Source organism: Sarcophilus harrisii, chromosome 5, assembly GCF_902635505.1.
Source record: "Sarcophilus harrisii chromosome 5, mSarHar1.11, whole genome shotgun sequence".
In the NCBI taxonomy this organism is placed as follows: Eukaryota; Metazoa; Chordata; class Mammalia; order Dasyuromorphia; family Dasyuridae; genus Sarcophilus; species Sarcophilus harrisii.
In genome coordinates, this window is record NC_045430.1 from 185,861,450 (window position 1) to 185,877,720 (window position 16,271).

Below are 16,271 nucleotides of genomic sequence, written 5' to 3' on the forward strand. Positions count from 1 at the left end.
AGGATTTAGGTGGGAGGAAATAAAAGATCTTAGGACCACAGTACCATAGATCATAGGATAAATTTAGAGCTGGAAGAAATTGTTTAGGTGACTGAATTCACCCTCCTCATTTTATATATTATTTATGCATAAATAAGCATAGTACAATTCAAGATGGTATAATGAATAAAAATCTTCAAACAGAGGCATTGAGAAGAGATAGAAACAGTAGAGTACAAGGGACATTGGAATTAAGGGGAAAACAGATTCAATCTCAACTTTTCTACTTTAAAGTTGTATAATATTTGACCCTTGAGCAAATCAATTAATTTATCTGGGTTTAAGTTTCTTCATTTAGAAGTCTCCATGGAGCAGTTAGTGCCTGATCTTGGTCTTGATGAAAAGGGTGATTTCAATAGGTAGAGAAGAAGAAGCAATCCATTCAAGAAATGGGATATTATATGAGCAAATTATGCACAGAGAAAGAAAAAAAGGTAGTAGGAAATAAAGGAATCATTATTAATTCTGTTCAATAAGAATTCGTATGCCATAAAAGAAATTAATATTTTAAAAGGCTAGAAAAGAAATTAAGGAAACAAACATCTATTGCATATTGACTCAGTGGCAAGCACTGAGCTAAGATCTTTACAAATATCTCATTTAAATCTCACAATCCTGAGCAGTAGGTTCTGTCATTATCTTCAATTATGTCCAAACAGTAAAGAACTTTGAATTCCAGAATAAATGATTTTTCTTTTATCCTGTAGGAAAGGGGAAGTTGCTAGAAATTTTAAGCATGATAGTGGCTGGCTAAAACTGGTCCATTAGAAAAATTACTTTATGAAATGAGCAGATCATTATACACAGCAACAAGACTATACAAAGATCAATTCTGATGGACATGACTCTCTCCAACAATGAGATGATTCAGACCAATTTCGATGATCTTGTGATGAGGACTGTGGGAACTAAATATGGTTTACAACATAACATTTCACTCTTTTTGTTGTTGTTTGCTTGCATTTTAATTTCTTTTTCATTTTTTCCAGTTTGATTTCATTTTTCCCATGCAGCAAGATAATTGTATAAATATGTATGCATATATTGGATTTAATCTATATTTCGGCCATGTTTAACATATATTGGACTACTTGCCAACTAGGAGAGGGAGTGGGGAAAGAGAGGGGAAATTGGAACACAAGGTTTTGCAATGGTTAATATGGAATAATTATCTATGCATATGTTTTGAAAAATAAATATCTTTAATAAAAAAGAAAAATTAGTTTGGGTGTAATAGAAAAGACATATTGAAAAGGAGAGAAAAACTGGTGACAGACAGACCAATTAGAAGACTACTAAAATAATTCATACAAGAGTTCATCAAAGAATTAAGATAGGATGCAGCAAAAGAGTTTGTGGCAGCAGTCTAAATCTGGGGAAATCAGTATGTAGTCAAGGAGTGGGCAGCTGTAGTTATTTGTAAAATCATCATTTTTCTGGCAACCTCTATGCTCAAGATAGATTCTTTTGCCTATTAGTCAGTACACTAACTCTCTTCAATGGATAGTCATTGCCATCATCAGAGTCAGAGGACATGATAGGCTGGTGACAATTGATATGTAAAGCTTGTTTTGATAAAGATATTCTCAAATAAAATTGATACTATATGTTCCAAAATAGAATCAGTAATATGTGGAAAGTGATGGGATACGGGAGTTAAGGCAGACAAGTCAATCAGAGATGACTCTAAAATTTTGATTCATGATGTCATAAACACAATGTTAAGACTAGAAATGAGTATTGGGGGGAACAAGGAAATTGTGAAATTTTTTTGAATATGCTTAGTTTTGTGTTCAGCAGGCTACTAGAAAATTGGGCCTGGGACTCAGAAAGAGATTGAGACTATAGTGTTCTGAGAGACATGGGCATGGCGGAAGAAGTCCTAATCACAGAGCCAACAATCCAGGAGTATCTAACTGGGAAGACTTAGGGCTGGCATTTCCTCCTTTTATGAGGAAACCACCAAGATGGTGCTGGTGTTCCACCCTTCAATAGCAATAGATGCTATTATTATAAAAGAATCAAAGCCACAGGCCTTGACTGAGGTGAAAAGGAAAGTAGTTAAGTGTTTCAGCACTGAGGTGGTGGATAGTAGTGGAGCTTCCTGAATGAACTATGTTTCATTTTTTTGCATTTATTTGCATAGATGGTATTTCCAGTGATATTTAGAGAGAAAAAAAACGTATTGCTTAATTTAATTAGACTACTAGCATTCTCCCTTTAAACTTCTTATATTGACCATAGGGTGAAAGCAATAAACAGGTGAACTTCTGAGACAAAGAGAGAGCCATCACTGAAATACCTAGGTTCCCTAAGAAGAAACTTCCCTAAAATGAGTGAATCTTTATGTCTTCCAGTCAATCAATCTGAAAACATTTATTAAATATTTCTTAAGTGCTAAGCACTATGTTAGGATCTGAGGATAGAAGATAAAAATGAAAGGATATATACTCCATTGAGGACAGCAATATATGTATAAATTTGTTTTTATTCAGTCATCTCAGTTATGCCTGACTAGGACCTCATTTTTGCATGAGCAAAGTGACTCCATTAGACTTGCAAGTTAAGAAAATCACTTTACCCTCTGTGCGTATGTAGCATGGATTAGCTTAGGCAAGAGATAAAGAGAACCAGAACCAAGGTTACAAGGTAGAAAGAAGGGGACAAATATAGGAAACAGTGAAGGAGACATTCTTCTGTGTGCATACTCCCAGGGAAACCAAATGTGAAGAGTTTTTGACTGCATATATCTTCCCCTGGCACATGGCGTCTTATGGAAGTCCTTGGTATCATTTCCATATGACAAATATTCAGTATTCTGGGAAGGATGGAATTCTAGGGAAAAACCCATCAGAGATAATATTTGCTATATTACTACCATGATGTTTGTTCTAAAACTCTGTGTAGTTATCTTATATGTATGTCTGAAAGCCCAAGCATAACAAATCCATCCAAAACCACTGAAAAGAAAAGGGGTCTAAAAGGATTAGTGTCCTGATGACCATCAGAGAGATGGAACAGGGAGCTCAGCCTGTCAAAGAGCTTAAGCTGGCATCCTAAGGCAAGAAGTCTTTGGTCTAGACTCCTTGTTTCAAATGGTACTGCTGGTTACATGGTTTATACAAAGGCATTGTGAATGGGGACAGACTGCCCCTTTGAGAATTCAGGGTCTGGATTTCAGGCAAGGCTGAGACATGGTGATAACACTAAACAAATGCTGGCCTTGACTCTTCATGTGTTCAGTGGCTGTTTTAGATAACGTTTGGTCACTGATTGGAATAGGACTTGATTAAAATCCAGGTTTGACTGAATGGGTTCATTGTTTCTCTACTCAAAGAGGAGTTGTATCAGTCAGAGCTGTGAGAAGTGGATGAGATGACTAAGTGAGAAATAGAAGGGGCAGAAGAAGACTCAGAAGAAAATATTGGAGGGAAGGAGGAAGAAGAGCAATCAAGGAAAGAGAAGGAAATCAAGGTAAGCCATATACACAAGTAACTACAAGCTAAGGCAGAATCCAGCCAATGGGAGCTATAGGAATGGTGCAGGTAATTAAGTGCTTATGTTAGAGGAATGAAGAATTATTCTTAGTGATGTGTTCAATTGTTAATGGGCTTTATGTGCTATCAATACTAATATGTTAATAGTGAGAGTAATAAATGTAATAACTAACCTTTGTATAGTGTATAAAAGTTTTCAAAGCAATTATGATCCCATCTTATCCTTCAAATCCCATGATGCAAGTATGGTAGTCATCACCTCAACTTTGCTGAAAAGATAATAAAGGTTAGCAATGATGATTTTCCTTAACTCACCTGGCTTCCAAAGTGGTGGAATTGGGATTTGAGCAAAGGTCTTATGATACCTGATTACAGAATTGTAGGTCATGGAATATTAGAACAGGAAAAATAGCTTGAATATTATTTAATCTAACTTTTTTAATTTATAGATGAAAAAAATGAAGCCCCACATAAGGAATTAACTTGCTTATCACACAGGATCTGGGTTTGAATCCTAGCTCTACTACTTTTTATGCTTTTGAGCATGTCACTGACGTTCGCTGTGCTCATTTTTCTCATTTGTAAAATGAGAAGGTAAGAATATGATCTCTCAAGTGCCTTCTCATATTAAATTCTATCTTTTGATGAAACACAGCACAGCTGTAGAGACAACAATATAGAACAACTGATTACTGTTCCAGTATGCTTTAATTATACAATATGCTGCCCATAGTCGTAATTTAATTGAAATTCCAAATGTTATATATCAGAATAAAGTTAAGGGCTCAAAAATATTTTGTTTTCCTACAGCATCATAAAGTATTCATAAAGAAGAGGTAGCCAATGTGGTGAACGATAATATAGGAAGAAATATTTTGCCTGAAAATAAGGCACCAGAAATTACAGAAAACAGTGACAAGTTAACTAAAGTTAGAATAATTGCAATTGGTTTCAATCTGTGGCCACGACATATATTGGCTTTATGTCTTTGGAAAATGCACTTGACATTTCTGAAACTCAGTTTCTTCCTCTGTAAGTTGGAAATAATACTATTTTCCTTGTTCATTTACCTGCCTATGTATCATCTATCAATCTATCCCCTAGGGCTGATATGAGCAAGAGATATGGTGAGGAAATTTGACCCACAGGACAAATAGAATGTAGTCTCCTTTGTCAATTTCCTTCCAAAATTATGGCATCTACAAATTGAACATTTTGTTCCAAGTGTTGATTGATCAACAATACTTACTACATGCCAAGAACTGTGCTTTATCATTATCTCAGTTGATCTTCACAACTCTGAGAGATAGATGCTATTATTATTCCCCTCATTTTACAGATAAGGAAACTGAGGCAAATATCAGCTGTTATTAAATGTCTGAAGCTAGATTTAAACTCAAATAATTCCTACCTCTAAACCTAATATTCTATCCACTGGGCAATCCAGCAACTCAAAATAGAATAAAGCAGGAATGTAAGTCAATCACTTAATCCATCAACAAATATTTATTAGGTACCTATTATGTATTTGTTGCTTACATTTTCCTGGAGAATTCAATATGACCATCAATCAGTAAATGATTAATTAAATGTCTGGGATGGGATGGCACTAATAGAGTCCTTCTGAAAGTGATAGCTCTAGATATGAAGATTTAAAAAAAGACTGGTTAATCCCAGAAGTAAAAGGGATGAGGGAAAGCATTCCAGGCATGAAAGAAAGTCTTTGCAAAGGCATGGAGAAGATGGGAGATGTAAGGAGTAACAACAGGTAATTCAGTTTGGCTAGATCATTGAGTATATAGGAAAAAAAGAGAAAGGGCAATGTGCAATGACCTGGGAAAGTTAACAGTAGTCCAATTATAAGAATCTTTAAATACCAAATATGGGAGTTGATAATTCATTGCATAGGCAATAAGCTAACAGTGAAGCATCTTTTAGTAGGGAATGATATGATAAGGTCTAGGTTTTTAAAATGTCACTGTAGCAGTTATGGGGAGAATGCATAGGAGGCAGTGAGACCAATAAAGAAACATTTTGCCTGAAAATCAGGTATCAGAAATTATAAGAATTAAGAGGTTATAGATAGAGGTTATCACTAATTTAATAGTGATAGATTATAAAAGGTCCTGAACTGGAGCGACTACTAAGTAAGTAGAATTAAGAGAATGGACATAAGAGGTGCAATAAAGATAGAATCAGCAAGATTAGACAACTGAAAAAATATGATAGATGAGTGAATTAATTACAGTAGTAATTAATAGTAATAACTGGTCTCTATTTTTATATATTTTTCTTATTTTTTCTTTTTTTAGTTTTCAACATTCACTTTCTAAGAATTTGATTTCCAATTTTTTTTCTCTGCCTTCCTCTCCCCACCTCCCTCCTCAAGATGGCAAGCAATCTGATATAGGTTTTTATATATATATATAGATATAGATATAGATATAGATAGATATAGATAGATATCTATATATATATAAAATCATATTTAATATATTTCCATAATACTCGTGTTATATAATATTTTAGGTGGTTCAAAGTGCTTAAAAATTATGTCATTTGCCAATAACTATAACAATATGATATTTGACAAACCAAAAAGCCACACCTTTTGGGATAAGAATTCACTATTTGACAAAAACTGCTGGGAAGATTGGGAAATAGTATGGCAGAAAGTAGGCATAGCCCACACCTCACAACATATACCAAGATAAGGTCAAAATGGGTTCATGATCTAGACATAAGGAATGATACTATAAACAAATTAGAAGAACATAGGATAGTTTACCTCTCAGATTTGTGGAGGAGGAAGGAATTTGTGACCAAAGAAGAATTAGAAATCATTATTGATCATAAAATAGATAATTTTGATTATATTAAGTTAAAAAGTTTCTGTACAAACAAAACTAATGCAGACAAGATTAGAAGGAAAGCAATAAACTGGGAAAACATTTTTTTACATCCAAAGGATCTGATAAAGGCCTCATTTCTAAAATATATAGGGAATTGATTCAAATTTATAAGAAATCAAGCCATTCTCCAAATGATAAATGGTCAAAGGATATGAACAGACAATTTTCAGATGAAGAAATTGAAACTATTTGTAGCCATATGAGAAGGTGCTCCAAATCACTATTGATCAGAGAAATACAAATAAAGACAACTCTGATATATCATTATACACCTGTCAGATTGGCTAAGATGACAGAAAAAGATAATAACAAATGTTGCAAGGGATGTGGGAAAACTGGGACACTAATACATTATTGGTGGAATTGTGAATGGATCCGACCATTCTGGAGAACAGTTTGGAACTATGCTCAAAAAGTTATCAAACTGTGCATACCTTTGATCCAGTAGTGTTTCTATTGGGATTATATGCCAAAGAGATCTTAAAAGAGGGGAAGGGACTCACATGTGCAAAAATGTTTGTGGCAGCCCTCTTTGTATTGGCCAGAAACTGGTAACTGAGTGGATGCCCATCAATTAGAGATTGGCTGAATAAACTGTGGTATATTCATGCTATGGAATACAATTGTAAGAAACGACCAGCAGGATGATTTCAGAGAGTCTTGGAGAAACCTGCATGAACTGATGCAAAGTGAAATGAGCAGAACCAGGAGATCATTATACAGGAGAACAACAAGATTGTATGATGATCAGTTCTGATGGACGTGGTTTCTCTTTAACATTGAAATGATTTGGAACAGTTCCACTTGTGCAGTGATGAAGAGAACCATCTACACCTAGAGAGAGAACCAGGGAAATAGAGGGTAGAACACAGCATAGCATTCTTATTCTCTCTGTTGTTATTTTCTTACATTTTGTTTCTTTTTACTCAGTTTTTTTAAATTTTTCTTCCTTCTTCATCTGATTTTTCTTGCATAACCAGATGGCTGTGTGAATATGTATACACATATTGGATCTGGCATGTATTTCAGCATATTTAACATGTATTGGACTGCTTGCCAGGTGGAGGAAGGGATGGTGGGAAGAAGGGGAAAATTTGCAACTGATTAGGCAGGGGTTAATATTGGAAATATGCTTTGTGAATAAAAAGCTTTAATAAAAATAATAATTATTATCTCATTTGATTCTCACAATAACTCTGAAAAGAAGAATGCTATTAATATTCTCATTTTGCAGATGAGGAGAGCAAGTAAGTTGTTGTAAATTGTTGCCTTGGATAGTACAACTGGTTGTTGTCCTTCATTCTTGAAAAGAAATGCAATGATATTAAGTTGGAGTCAAGTTAAAGTGTCTAACTATGACAGATTAGAACAATATGAGTTCAGAAAGCTCTACAGAAAGTCAGAAAAAATAATCCATATGAACATCCGAAGTGGTGATATCTCTCTATTTGAACATATCACATTACTTAAATATACCTCAAGTTGGTTCATTCAAAAAGTACAGCATCTTCTTTGATGCAGATACATCATGCTGGATGGTCCTGTGTCAGTGCCTTCCATTGATCTCACAATCAATTCCAAAGTTCTTCAGAAAGACCTTGAAAATGAAGACTCTGTCTACCAAACTGAAGGTCTACTGAAGGTCTGTTGTACTGATATTGTTGTGAAACCTGGTCTGTCTCCAACTTCATGCCAGAAAACTAAACCATATCCATTTGAATCATCTTGGGAATATTCTGAAGAGCACTTGGCCAGATAAAGTACCAGACACTTAGATCTTTTCTGAAGTTAAAGCACAAAGAATTTAAACTCTACTACAGAGAGTGACACAACTGATAAATCTGGGGATCATTATAAACCAGTATCTTCCTAAATCCAAGTGACTCTCTCCAGAGATTCCTAGCAAAATGAACTGCTAGGGGGCACCATCAATAGTGTGAAGGGTCTGAAGTCAAGAAGACTCATTTTTCTAAGTTCAAATTCAGACTCAGAGACTTACTAATAAACACCATGTTCTTGGGGGAGTCATTTAATCTTGTTTGCCTCTTTTCTCACCTGTAAAATCAGCTGGAGAAGAAAATGGGAAACCACTCCAGTATCTTTACCAAATGTGTGTGTGTGTGTGTGTGTGTGTGTGTGTGTGTGTGTTTATGTATGACCCCATTTGGAGATATATAGGTAATATAAGGATGGTGGTATACTTAACAAAAAACAGGGGAGAGTTACAGGAGAGACAGATTTAAAGGGGAAAATAAAAAGTTTATTTTGAATATATTAAATTTAAATGTCTATAATACATTATCATGGCCATCAGGTAACTGAAAGTCAATGTTTACAGTATAACTGAACTTTATGAGGTCTATGCAGAAAGTGAATGATAACATTCAAAAGAGAATTAATTCTCATTTTTACATTGGAAATGAATTTCATCAAGCATAACCATTTGGAAGTAGTACCCCCATTTCCTTGATTTCATTAGGTTTTTTTTTTAATCTTTGAACATTTTTAATGAAAGAATTGAGGCTGAGGCTTTTTTCTATCTATAATGGGTGAAACATAAAAAAAAAAATAGTGCAATGATAGAAATGGGTTGAAAAGAAAGAACTGCTATACAAGGGGAAAAAATTGGAAAAGATATCCTGCTTTCCTCCTTCTTCTGAAAGGATGATGGAGGTTAATTATAGTGCCTGGGTATCTCTAATTATTATTATGTTTAAAATCTAAGCAAAGAATATATTCCATTCTTTAATTATTTAGGTTGTGCTGGTAGTGGTGCATTTTCTCATTGACCTCCCTAGTGTGCTATCCTTGAATTTGCTTGATGAACCAGATATCTATCCTACATTCATTCTAACCAGATTTTCACCATTTTTTCTTCTTATCAGTAAAAGGGAGATGATCCCTTTATATTTAAAACAAAAGCAAGAAATATTTCCACAGTGAAGGGAAACATAATGAGCTTCATTCCTGAGTTGCTATTAATGCCTTAGTTAATCTTCAAGTATAATTGAGGGGTAGCTTATGTGCACAGCACCTGAATGATGTTATCTTACTTATTAATCTGCAATTGCTTTTATTTTATACTCAGTCCTCACTCCTGCGACTATTCTTTGGTAACTTCCAAGCACTAATTTATATGATAATGGAGCTCAGATGTTGCTGTGTGACCTTGAGGAAACACTTTATCATGCCTGGGTCTCAGTTACCTCATCTGTAAAAATAATAGATTAGAAAGCAAAATGAACTTGGCATGGGGAAACTTGTGTTATACCACATATTAGCCGTGCTATAAGAAGCAAATCACTAATCACTAATTTCATTTTATATTGTTGATATGGGAAAAATATGAAGTCTAAATCTTAAGATGCTGCATAAAGCAAGCTATCATTAAAATCATCAGTACCAAAATTCTGCTCTTTTATTTAAGTGATTAATATTCATATTATATCCAATTTAGCATTTATATTCTGAGAGGCAATAGATGAAAAGCTGGGCTCAGATTCAAAAAGAGGTAGGTTCTGACTCATATTGGCTATTTTAAGTCAATTATTTACCCTCTTAGTGTCCCCAAGAAAAAATACATAAGAGTACATGTCACAGAGCAGTTTTCAACATGCCTGCATGTTAGGAATTTCTTGACTTAGATATGGGATGTCAGCAAAAATCACAAATCTAGTCTTAAAAGTTATGTATTTTCATTAAATTTAATAGTGAAGAATCAAAATTCCAGTCTATATTTTTTTCTGAAAGTCTTTTCTCAGTCCTAATCATTTTTACACTATGTTACATTTGATATTATTGTCCAAACCTTCTTCCTAAATATGCTCTTCTCTTTGAATTTTCTTGATTATGCTCTCTTTGGGGCTTTCTTCCACTTATTTGATTCTACCTCAGTCTCTTTTGGTGGCTCAGCATCCATAGCTTGCTGCCTAAATTATAGGCATCACCCCATAGCTTTATCCTGAACCTTCTTTTCTCTATCATTCTTTCTTGGTGATAAAGGCAGTTCTCAAAGGTTTATTTATCATTTATCTACAGATCAATCACAAATCTATATACTCAGATCCAATTTCATTCATGAACTTCACTATTAGGGTATTGGACATTTTGACTTGGACTTCAAGATAAACATGCTCTACCCTAGCCCGCCAAACCTGCTTTATTCCCATTCAAATTCTGAAAAACATTGTCCATGAATAGGCCAAAGATATAGGAAGGAGTATATAAGAGGAATGATTTTGAATTTGAGATCCATAAGAGCCATGAAACAATGAATACTAGCATAAATAGACAAAAGGAGGAAGAGGGTAAGACTATTTTGATGCCCTATCAATATAGGAAACCACATCTCTGTTTCGTTGAGTGAGTTTCCCATTCTCCCTATTTTATTCTGGAAGGAGGTTCTAAAGGATGTTGTTTTCTTTTTTTCTTTAATTTTTAATTTTTCTTTATGTATAAAAACAATTTTAACATTCATTGGAGTTTCCTTTTTGAGTTTCAAATTCTATTTTTCCCTCCATCCTCTTCTTGCTCCCTGAGATGGTAAGCTGATATAAGTTTTACACATACAATTATGTAAAATATTTCTATACTGATCATTTTGTGGGGGAGCAATGAAAGGAAAGGAAAGAAAGGAAAGATGGAAGGAAGGAACAAAGGAAATAAGGAGGGGCAAAGAGAAGAATAAAGGAAGGAAAGAAAGGAAAAGAAAAAAATGAAGATAGTGTGCTTAGGTCTATATTCGGACATCAGTTATTGCTCTAAAAGTGGATACCATTTTCCATCATGAGTCTTTTGGAATTGTCTTGGATCATTGAAGTGCTAAGAATACCTAAGTCATTTTTATTCATTGTAAAATACTGCTGTTACTTTGTACAGTGTTCTGTTTTGCTCACTTCATTCTGTATCAGTTCATGTAAGTCTCAGATTTTTCTGAAATTTTGCTTGTCATTCACACAATAATATTGCTTTCAATCACACCCACAACTTGCTCAGCCAATTTATGGGTATTCCTTCAATTTCCAATTCTTAACAAAAAGAGGTGATACAAATATGTTTATACAAATAGTCTTTTCCCCTTTTTATCTCTTTGGGATGTAGACTTAATAGTGGTATTGATGGATCAAAGGGTATGCACAATTTGATAGCCCTTTGGGAATAGTTCAAAATTGTTCTTCATAATGAGTGGATCAATTCAAAACTTCACCAACAGTGTATTAGTAAGACATTGTTTTCTAAAAGAGTTCTTGAGTTCTTGGTCAGCTACATAATAGCAATCAGTTTAATAAAGCCTACTTTCTACCAGTCTCAGAGGCCATAGAGCTAATCATTAAGAGCACGCTTAGAAGGAGTCAATTCCTCATTGTATTATTTTTGTAATTGAATAAATATGTTTTTAGAGTTTGAATAGATGAAGGTTTCCTGGATAATTAGTAGGTTTGACAGGTAGTACTCTCTTTGTTACTTGGTTTGTAACTCTTGTGTGTTGTACAAAGTAACTAAAACAAGGGTTTTTAAACTGCAGTCTACAGGTAAGTGTCCAGGGATACATCTTAGGGGCTCCACAAATTTGAATGAGAAAAATATTACATTTTTATCTTTAATAATATCTAAATAAATTAATCATATATTTCAATCATATAAGAAACATATTCTGAAAAGGATGTCATGGGTTTTACCAAACTATCAATGGAGTCTACGATAAGAAAAAACATTAAGAACTTTTCATCTTAAAGGGCAAGGGAACAGAGCTTTTTGAGAGGTGTGATCCAGTTCAATGAAAACAAAGGTTGAATTCACCAAAATTAATTTTATTTAAAACTAAAGTAAGCTAATTAAAATAAATCAGACTTAACAAAGCATCACGGTTTATTTTTGAACCTTGGACACTTATCTTAATGAAGTGAATGCATTTTAATTCATTTTATCCAGGCAATGTATTAGGAATCTGGCACACAATGTGTACCATTTGTTTACTAGCTAATGCAATATCCCCACATGGAGAAATGTGCCTTCCATATCCCCACTACTTAACATATATTTAAGTAGCAATAGGTAATCAATAAGGTAAACTATTTAAGTTCTCATCAAACTGGTATCCAAGCTTAAGACTCCATTTATTATTGATCTCATATTCATTTCAAGTTTTTTTTCTGTTTCTTTCCTTTTTAAATACAGGATCCCATTTTATCACTTCATTGCAAGGTTTGGCAAGACTAATACAAACTAGGTCAGATTAAATTTTCAAACCTGTTTTAGCCCTATCATTTACTGCACTCACTTTGTTGAGTTCAGAATGATGACATTCACTCATAGTGAATAGTCCCTCCATAGCCCTACTTAACAATTTTTTACAAATGCCTAAATGCAAAATAACAATGCAGAAAAGAATGATTAAGTTCCACAAAGTAAATAAAGGATGGTTAATTAGGTTCGTTCACATATAGGTGACAGTTTGACCAAGAATAAATTTTCTGAGAAAGAGAAAGTAATGAGAGAATAGAGAACTGAGAAATATACTTCATGAATGCCCATAATTAGAGAATCATGTAGAGGAAGAAGAGCTAGCAAATGAGTTATAGAAAGAGAAATTAAAACTACAGAAGCAATATCAAGAAGGGGTAGTATCTTACAGTCTAAGTATGGAGGGAATTTCAAAAAATAAGAGGTAGGCAGTAAGTAGTATTTGATATGACACAGAGGTCAAAGAAAATGAAGACAAATTCGAGCATTTATCATTTGAACTTTATCATTGAAATATTTGTGATAATATTATAGTCAGGGAACAATAATGAGGCAGAAGATAAATTGATAAGATTAAAGAAAAGAGGTGGTAAGGAAATACAAGATTTGAGTATGGGGTTTACGTTTAAGGAATATGACAGGTATATGAAGAGAAAAAAATTTCTATATTAAATACTAAGGGAAAGATTATTTGCATTTTATTATTGATTGCTTGAATTCTCTCTAACCTCCACTTCTACTTAGAAGAGATAGACATATTCAAATTTGAAGACAAAAGAAAAGATGCTAGCAGATATTGGTGGGAGTGGGGAGAGAATTGAGGAAGTTTAAGAGAAACTGGAGAGAATTGAGGAAATTTAAGAGAAGGGGAAGAATGGGGGTAGGAGAGGAGGAGGAAGAGTAGGATGATAAGTCAACTACCATTTGTTTAATGCTGATTATATGCCATTTTGCTAAATGTTGAGAGTACAAAGAAAGGGTGAAACAATCCCTTTTCTCAAGGAGGTCACAGCACTATAGCAAGTCAGTATAATTTCATTATTTTCTCTAGTTTCACTCTGCTGCTTCTGAATAAGAGTGAAGGCAGTGGATTGTAGTAATGATCCAAAGCTGAAGCTTGACAAGGAAAAAATTAGTAATAGCATAAGAGGGCAAGAGATTGGAAAGAATACAGTACAGAATTGAATTGATTCACCAAGGATTCATGATGAGGAAGAGAGAAAGTTATAGCCCATGCAAGGTTGATACTTGGGCTAAGAACTGAGAAGTGGAAGAATTAGAAGTCATAGTGAAAGTGAAGAACAGGGTTTGGGTTTCAATGCAAAGAGAATGGTAGGATGACAGCAGGTTGTGATCAGATAAAGGGATTCGAGAGTTTATGAACTTGCAAGTTGTGAATTTGTGCTTGATGACCAAATCAAAGATAAGACTATCTCTATGTGTACTTTTGGTAGGATGGAGAAAATAATAAGTTGAGGAACCAAGAAGTTGATTGAGGGACAATCAATATGAATTTTGATGTCCTCTAGTATGAGAGCAAGAGTTGCGAAGGAAAGACTGAGACATGCACTGAACATGGTAAAGAAAGGAGAACATCTTGGGAGTTGGTAAGTAACATGAATATTTCATTCATGTAAGTAGATGTAAAGAAAAAAAAGGTTTAACATGAAAGTAAGTAACTGATTACATCACCAAGATGAAGGGGAAATTTCTGGACAGTAACTTCTCTTTGAACTCCAACTTTCATAGATGGCTGTATTCCCAAAGTTGGGCAGACAAAAGACTTTAAAAACCATTAGGAGAATTTTTATGAAAGATTCAGTGCAATGATAGAAAAGTAAAGCAATTAAATGAGAAAAAAAATGACAACTGTGTTAAAGAAGTCCCTGAATCTAGGTATTTCTCTTTAATCTGAATATTTTGATCTTGCCATTATTTGTGTATCATTAACTATGAAGCTCCATGAAGTCAGGGATCATGTCTTATTTGTTTGCCTAGGGAAACATCTCACACATAACAGACATACAAGAAATAATTATCAAATGACCAAATGAGGAAAGAAGCAAGTTGAAAGGTGAGGGGAATGCAAATATATCTGTCTATGACACATTTTCCCCATAATTGGCAGTCTTGCTTGCCATATCCTTCTTTACACTTCTAATAAGCACTCATGCTTCTGTTGTCTAATATCTCTTTTATTCCCATTTCCCATTCTATTTTTTTAAAAAGAAAAAACCTTTTCTTGTTCTTCTTTCACAAGACTCTCAGCCAAGTGGGTTTTAACACTTTAAAAAAATATTTCATTTGAATTAAAAAACAATAAAGAAATCTTATTTCTATGCCTAGATATCGGAGGGGAGAAGATAGGCAATTAGCATTGTTCCTTCAAGAAGAAAGAGGCAATCAGATTTCAAGACAGTATTATACAAGCTAATGTTAGAATTGATTATATCATATTTGAAAATATTAAATCAATAATTTGCTATTTTACCAACATTGTAAATACTTAATATTTATTGACTGTCATTGATAATAATATGTAGTAGACAAATCAGGCAAGGAAATATGAGAGGAAAGATAGATGCAATAGAAGAAGAAAAATTCTTTATTTCACTTTTTCCCTCCACTCCTATAAAATTATTTTCATATTTTTCTTTATTATGAACTCTCAATTTCTACATCTACAAAATTGGAATAACAATGACCACTCTCTCCAAATCATAGCAGATCATTAAATATTCAATCTTGCAAAGTGTGGGCTTGAAGTTTAAAGAAAAAGCAGTAGAGATAAGGATGACTGAGCCAATATAATAAAAATGACACTTTTATCTAAGTTCACTTACTTATCAATTCTATACCAATTTACTAAAGAATATGTTTATGGAGCAAGAAAAAAAACATAATTCATCTAGAAGAATAAAATGTCAATAATATCAAGGGAATCAATGAAAAAGATCTGACGGAAGGCATCCTATCAGTGTACCTGACTTCAAATTATATTGCAAAGGAGTAATCTGGTACTGGTCAAGAAATAGAGTGGAACAGATTAGGCACACAATACCCAATTGTAGATGATCATAATAATCTAAAATTTGATAAACCCAAAGATCCAAGCTTTGAGGTAAGAACTCACCATCTGACAAAAATTCTAGGAAAACTGGAAAGTAATTTATGAGAAACTAAGCATAAACCAACTTCTAACAATGTATATCAAGATAAATGTCAAAACGAAATAATTTAACTATAAAATAGTAATATAAATAAATTAGGGGAGCATAGAAAAATTTACCTGTCAGATATATGGATAAGGAAAGAGTTTATGACCAAACAAGATAGAGAGAATTAATTTTTTTTAAGTAAACATATTTTTTCAATTTATTTCTCTTCTTTTGTATGTGTTTTCTTTTAACATGAATAATATGGATATTTGCTTTTCATGACTTAATATGCATAATCAATATTATATTGCCTGCTTTCTCATGGAATTGGGAGAGGTGGATGGTAAAGAGTGAATTTGTACTTCAATTTTTAAAAAATATACATATATTTTAATGTAATTGGGAAATATTTAATGAAATAA